The following is an 8333-nucleotide window of genomic DNA, read 5'->3' as shown; positions in this document are numbered from 1 at the left end:
TAGCGCCTCTGGCGGCGATTGCAAATTGCTACCATAAGGATGAAGCATCACCATGCAGAAAAAAATGCTTCTCTGTCACAAGGGGGGAAAAGTTCATACGGAGAGATAAAGAAAAAAAGAAAGTATGATGTTCCCCCCTTTTTTGTCGGTTATAATTTTTTCATTTTCTCGGGGTTCTCCCGTTTCTTCCCACTTTCAAAAAAAGAGGAAATACAACTTCTTTGTTTTCTTTCCTATTGAAAATAAGTATTTCTTTAAAAAAATAATTTTCAAACCCTTCCCACCTCCACCTCCGCTTCCCAAAAGATGACTTAAGACATCATGTATCACAACTGTCACTAAGCGTAAACAATGCTTTCTCCAGCACAGGAAGGTGGAACGGCAAATCCATATCCAATATTCGATGACACGAACTACCTGTCAACTGCGGGTCTATAGCATGTTTCCCTGCAGATTGTCAAGGACTCCTCATAACAGACTAACGAACTCGTTTAGTCTTCTCCAAAAGTCTAAACCGTACACTGTTCACCTGTGGTGCTTTGATAATGAATCCCATCCCACAAAAATTATTGACTCACAGCGAAATGACATTTCGTGCAGAACGCGTCAATTAAGGTAAATATGAAAGTGTTACCGAAAAGCACACTGTATAGCAATCACAGATCCTTAACTTTTGAAAAGTGCCTCTATTACAAAACCACGGTGTTCTCCCGATAATTGGCGGGTGCGTGTGTAAAGTGTGTCAAGTCAAAAAACTAGTGTTTTAGAGAAATCGCATTTGAAAGTTCAGACATAAATCCAAATTCCGGTTTTGAGAAAATGATTAGCTGTTGTAGCTCTTCATGTTAGTAAGACTGTTTTTTGGACTAAAGTCTGAAATCCAAAACCGGATTTTTGGATTTATATCTGAACTTTCACACGCGATTTCTCTAAAACACTAACTTTTGACTTAACACACTTTACACACCCATCCGCCACTTGTTCCATGTTGCCTGAAATGCCTTCGTCAGAGATGTATCCTTACTAATAACATTAACCTTACTATTAAGTTGCTTATTTTTCACTTAGTTTTGCCAGTATCTGCAATGAAAAAGTCAAGATTTCCTTGCAATGCTCTGTATATCATTGTATTTATATGCACCTCTACGTAGGTATTTATCTAGAAACCTTGCAAAGTGTTGCTATATATCAACTGAAAGAAGAAAATTTTATCAGAATACACAGTTATCAGAATTATCTTACACAGTTACGTTTATCTATAACAATGGAAAATATTGAACAAACTGTGTAAAACTAAACGAAAATTATCCTACGATAATGTATTTTACGGCAAATCTAGAAAAGACTTCTCAGGTCTGGGCTGAACTAAGCAAACATGACCAATTTGCCCTCTATTCTCGTCGTGCACATCTTCGTGCTCATGCATTTGGAGTGCTGAAAGGCATAAATACTCATTCAAAAATTGCAACAGATGTAAAGTTCAGGTAAAAATCCATAAAAACCAATTTAAAGGCGCATTTCGTGAGATACTGTTTGTTCTTGTGAAGCATAAACATAGGAAAAATATGAGAACGCCAAGGGAAAGTCGGTAAAACTGCAACATTGAATGAGTGGCAATCCAATGCTTAAATCGCTGGGGTTGTTGGTGTGCATTGAAATACATTTTGGTAGACAAGTTGGCTAGAATTCGTAAAGTGGAGTGCATACTACATAGATGAGTTGGTAGTAATCTAGACCAGTGGTTCTCAAACTTTCCGATACCGTGGAACCCCTATTCATTCGGAAAGTAATCTGAGGAGCCCTTTGCAATGCTATCTGAAATTTCACATGGTATTAAAAATATACTAATTAGAATTACCATTGACAAGAAAAAGATCAAGAAAAGTAATACAATAAATAATAAATTCTAAAGATACATGATAGTCTCCTAGTGAACGAAATTTCAATTGAAAATACAGTAACTTTCAAGGCTGGAAATCTATGTCCTTTTCTAAAGGAAATCCACTTGATAAACAATGTTCTCAAATATGGGGTCACTAATGTGAGGAATGAAATTCTTTGTGTTTTTCCATAATTGCACTGAAATCCGGAATAAGTTTTGTTACCATCAATCTTACAGTTAGATCCGATTCCACATTAAGGCGATTTCACTTTAAGGTTTTAATAGTGCAAAGAGCAGAAAGGTCTGCTCACATAAGTAAGTGGTAGAGAAAGGCATCAAATGTTGCAATGTCTTTTTAGACAACTTTTCATACCCACAGCGTGCACACAACCAAAAGCTACGAAGTTCATTTTCTTTGGAAACGTTTTTCCATGACGTATCGCAACATTGTTCCAATAGCTGTTCTTGTTCTGTTTTAGAGAGATTCATACCTTGTATGTCATGGATTTCTACATTACCAGGTTGTGGGACAGGGAAATATTGAAAACTTGCAGCTAATGCTTTCAAGTGTCCTACAAGTGTTTTGTGCATTTCAGCAGAGAGTTTTTAATCTGAAGAATCAATGAAATCCTTGAGCACTGGAAATGATGAATAGTTATTGTTTTGTACTCGTACTGTCCACAGCTGCAGTTTCTTAATCTTAAAAGTACTTCTTGCGTTTTATTACATCACATTTCAAATTTTAGGCGTCGCGGAACCCCTGGGTAGGTTCCGCGGACCCCACTTTGAGAACCACTGACCTAGACTAAACGGTGCATCGTGATGGTTATGTCTAATATATCGATTTCATCATTAAGAGTTTCAAAAGTGACTAACTAACTAACTCTATGGCCTATGGAACCCGGAGGTTCAATGCCGCGTTCACAAAAACTCTCCACTGACTTCTATCCTTAGCTAACTGCATCCAGTTTCTACTTTGTATTCCAATCTCTGCGAGATCCATCTTAATATTGTCCTCCCATCTGCGCCTAGGTCTTCCTAATGGTCGTTTTCCGATTGGTCTTCCAGTCAAGACTTTGAAAGCGTTTCTACTTTCTTCCATTCTAGCTACATGACCCGCCCACCTAAGCCTTCTAGACTTGACGACTCTAACAATGTTGGGTAAACCGTATAAATTATGTAGTTCCTCGTTACGAAGTTTCCGCCATTCCCGTTTCTCTTGGGTCCGAATATTCGTCTCAGGATCTTGTTCTCAAATACTTTCAGTCTATGTTCTTCCCTCAGATACTTTCAAATACTTTCAGTAAGTGACCATGTTTCGCATCCATACAAAACAACAGGCATGATTATCGTTTTGTATATTTTAAGCTTCAAATTCCTCGACAGAATTCGCGACGACAAGAGATTTTGAACCGAATAGTAACACGAATTCCCTGCTTTTAGTCGACATTTAATTTCTTCGTGGATATGATTTTCCTCTGTTAATATTGATCCTAGATATTTGAAAGCATCCACTTTATCAAAAGTATTATTTAATATTTTAACGCATCTATAATTTGCTGTATTACGGTTCCGACGCACTTCCATGTATTTAGTTTTTTCTGCATTTACTTCTAAACCCAAGTCACTGCAAGCGTTTATTAAGATATCTGCATTCCTCTCTATTGTTCTCCTATCATCCCCTATTAAATTTACATCATCAGCATATGCCATAACCTGGTGAATACCGTTCAACTCTAGGCCCTAGTTGCTATCTTTGATTTTCCTTATAGCGTATTCCAGAACAAAGTTAAATAATAATGGCGACAACGCATCTCTTTGGTTCAGGCCATTTTCGACGTGAAAGCTCGTGGACAAAAATCTTCCTACCCGGACTTTACTTTGGGATTCATTTAAACATATCTTAATTAATCTAATTAGCTTTCTCGGTATTCCAAGTTCTGTAAGAACGTTGTATAAATTTTCTCTCCTAACCGAGTCGTACGCCTTTCTAAAATCAATAAATAGTTGATGTACCGGGGTATTGTATTCCCACTTTTTTTCGAGTATTTGGCGAATGGTAAATATTTGGTCGATAGTTGATCGATTTCGTCTAAATTCGCACTGATAATCTCCAATAATTTCATCTGCGTATGGCGTCAGTCTTGCTAATAGAATATTTGAAAGGATTTTATAGGATGTTGACAGAAGAGAAATGCCTCGATAATTATTAGTCAGTTTTGTCGCCTTTCTTGTGAATTGGAACAGTGATTGATTCTTTCCACTCTCGTGGCAATTCTTCCTTGTTCCAGATAAGGAGGATGAGTTTGTGTATCTTGTTCCACAATTTTTCGCCTCCAGCTAAAATTAACTCAGCCGGAATTTCATCTACAACCGGAGATTTGTGTTTCTTTAATTTCTTTATAGCGGTTTCTACTTCTATTCGGTTGGGTTCTGGAATATACGGTTCTGCGGTGTGTATCTCCTTTTCTCCACGTACACTAGTTTTTGGTTGAGTGTTAAGCAAGTCGTCAAAGAAATCTTTCCATCTATTTAAGATGCTATCCGTGCCAGTGAGAACTGTACCGTCAGATTTCTTTAATATATAAGCACGAGGTTGATAGCCTTTCTTAAATTCGTTGATTCCCTTATACATGATATTTTTATTTTTACTATTATCTTCAAGTTCAATAATTTTAGCTTTCAGAAAATCGCGTTTCTTTGTTCTAAAAGTTTTTGAAGTTTCCCGCCTGATATCTGCGAAATTTTGTGTAGTTATTTCATTCGGATTTTGTAGCCAGCGTAATTTTGCCTGTTTTCTCTTCTCTGGTAGTTTTATGCATTCCTGGTCGAACCATGGTTTGTTCCTACGTATTTCCGCGTGTCCCAATTTTTCTTTTGCTGAAATTTTAATGCTATCTCTAATTTCAATCCAGGTATCCTCAACACTAGTGCATTGCGAATCTTCTAAAGCCGAGAATCTATTCGAAACTTCAATCTGGTATTTCTCTCTTACCTGGCTCTCTTCTAATTTCTTTAAATTGAATCTTTCCGTTTTCGGACAATGAATATTACCTTTATTCAACGATAACCTCTCTCGTATTTGGTCTAGGAATTAATTCGTGCGGTTGGTACGCACACATTGAAACGGTAATACAAACACAAAATACATAAATACCTTAAGAAAAATATTGTCCATCGCTAGCCACCACTTTCGCCCATCTGTCAGGCAATGTACGGATTCCGTGGCGAAAGAAGTCCTCATCCTTGGAAGCGATCCAGTCAGAGACCCATGTTTCGATATCTTCTGAAGAAGTAAACCGCTGTCCAATCAAATCGTTGTTCATGCAATCGAACAAGTAGTAGTCCGAAGGAGCAACGTCTGGTGAATACGGCGGGTGGGGTAAAACTTCCCATCCGACATTTTCTAAATAGGTTTTGACCGGTTTTGCGACATGTGGGCGAGCGTTATCATGTTGAACAATAAGTTTATCATGTCTGTTCTCCCATTCTGGTCGTGTTCTGGCCAGAGCTTGCTTCAAACGCATTAATTGTCGTCGATAACGTTCTCCATTCATAGTTTCACCCGGTTGCAGCAGCTCATAGTACACCACACCTTTCATATCCCACCATATGCACAGCATAACCTTTGCACAGTGAATATCTCGTTTTGGTTGTGATGGACCTGGTTCACCTGGTTTCACCCAGGCCTTTTTTCGTTTAGGGTTCTCGTAATGGATCCACTTCTCATCACCCGTAATAATTCGATGCAGAAACCCCTTTCTGCTCTGTCGTTGAAGCAGCAATTCGCAAATGGTTTTTCGTCTTTCAACGTCTCTGTCTTTCAATTCATGTGGAACCCAATGTGACATCTTTTGAATCATTCGCATGGCTTTCAAGCGTTTGGAGACTGTTGTTTGATCAACGCCTAATGCTGCTGCAAGTTGTTCCTGCGTTTGACACGAATCCTGCTCGAGCAATGCTGTCAATTCTTCGTCTTGAAATTTTTTTGGCTGTCCAGCTCGCTCTTGGTCTGCCAAGCCGAAATCACCACTTCTAAACCGTGCAAACCACTTCTGACACGTTCGCTCAGCTAGAGCATGGTCACCATACACTTCCACCAAAATACGATGACTTTCAGTCGCACTTTTCTGCATGTTAAAGTAATGCAGCAGGACACCCCGCCAAAACACTTTATCAGGCACAAATTGCGCCATGTTCACTTAACTACAAACTGGTGTTGTTGACGCTTTAATCCACTGCCCTATACTACGAACGATACGCGATGACAGGGGTTTGCAACACATGTGTGGATACACGGAACTGTGGGACGCTTCGTTCGTTGCGCCATCTCTTGTCCACCCGCACGAATTAATTCCTAGACCAAATATTATCGCTGCTACCAGGTAGTGGTCAGTGTCACAATCAGCCCCTCTAAACGACCGAACATCAATTATGCTAGATTGCCTTCTTCTATCTACTAAAACATGATCAATTTGATTGTGTTTTCCCATCTGGTGATGTCCACGTGTATTTATGAATGTCGCGATGTGGGAATTTTGTACTCTTCACGACTAGGTTTTTGGATGTTGCAAAGTTCACGAGTCTAACACCGTTGTCATTACTTTCTTTATGCAGACTTTCGTTCCCTATAATCGGTTTGAAAATATCCTCTCGTCCTACCTTCGCGTTGAAATCCCCTAATAGAATTTTCATATGGTATCGCGGGAGTTGGTCAAATATCCGTTCCACTTCTTTGTAAAAACTGTCTTTTATATCGTCATCCTTATCTTCAGTTGGGGCATGTACATTTAAAACAATAATATCACACCACCGTCCCTTAAGAGTAATAAAAGAAAGTCTGTCAGTAACAAATTCAACCCGTTTAATTGGTGGTAATATACGTTTATGAACGAAAAACCCTGTTCTTAACTGGTGATTTTTATTTCCTTCCCCGTAAAAGAACGTAAAATTTCCGGAATTTGCAGATCCATTCCCATCCCACCTAACTTCCTGAACTCTTTACTACGTCCATCCTATATTTCTCTAACTCACTCGTAACGGATTTTAACGCGCCTGCCCTATAAAGACTCCTAATATTCCATGTTCCAAATCTCATGTCCATTTTCTTTTGCTGAGGTCGTGCCAAGTTATCAGTCCTTGTCCGAGGCTTTTGTGAATATTTCCTTTCAAAAGTGACAGGAAACTAATATTAACGTTTTATCACGTATAATGAGAAACAGATTGAAATCGTTGGATTTGACTTCGTACAGGGCTCTCATGTCATTTCTCCCAGCTATACAACATAGAAAAACTGTAGAATGAGCCAAAGGCAACGAAGATTGAACTGCTGATCAATACCATAAAGTATAGGACGACACTAGGATTCCCCCCTCTTTTCCCAATGTCCCAGTTTCTTTAACAAAAATTACATAAATTAACTCATAACTTGCGAAGTACTTGCATTTTTGGCATCCAGTACTGAAACAATCACCCTGGTTTATTCAGCGATGAGAAAAAAATCAACATTTATGGAAAAATTCAAGTGTGCCAGAATGTATTGCATGTCCGTAAGCACTTAGTTCTGCATGTACTGTTAAAACCTCGTAGTACCTAATAAGTGTTGTTAATGAGTGTATATAATGTTTTGCTAATGCTCAAACGTAAATCCATCTTGAAGATGAAAATACCTTCGGGAAGAGGTATATTCAACGTAGGAAAGTTAGTTTTTCAGGACGACTTTGATCCTGCCACCGACAAAATCATAAAGACGAATAAGCAAAAGTTATATTACATAAATTCCTCGGCCTGGTAATTCCTCATGTTGAAATCCAATCGCCGATTTTGAAATGTTTTGAAAAGCATGGTTCGTAAAAAAGAAAAGTACAACAAAAATAGAACTTATTGATGAAGTAACTAATGTTTGGCAACACTTAGTTCCTTATGGTTTCTGCATAACTTAGTCAAGCCCATGTAAAAGCACTGCGCTTAATGAATGAAGTCGCGTGGCCACCCAATCAAGAACTACTACTGAATATACAACGTACCTCAACTTCATTTTATTTAACAGTGCGTGACACCTTGCGTAAACTATCTTCCAGTTGTTGATATATTTAACTTCTGAAATTTGATTTGTATACTGAATAGAATTTTCTTATATATATATTAAATCATTGCACTTACTTCGACATTTCACGCGTGTAAAATTGCCAAGTATTAATTTTTCGTTCACTGCATATTTCATTTTCTTTCATAAATATGGTATAATGCCGGCCAAAAAGTCAGACATCCGAAGCTGGATGTGCAAAGAATTGAACTTCGGTTTGCTACTTCGGACGTACGCTTTACTACTGTGTTTTCTGCTACAAAATGAGTTTCTGTGCTGTATTATTTGTTCTTCAAGCCTGAACTAACAATTGGCAATTATTTTGTAGTAGCAATCCCCTATTTAGAGGATATTTTGAATGACGGA

The sequence above is a fragment of the Thermobia domestica genome, chromosome 11 (genome assembly GCF_964235325.1).
Source record: "Thermobia domestica chromosome 11, izTheDome1.hap1.1, whole genome shotgun sequence".
NCBI lineage: Eukaryota > Metazoa > Arthropoda > Insecta > Zygentoma > Lepismatidae > Thermobia > Thermobia domestica.
Note: the sequence above shows the minus strand (reverse complement) of the source record.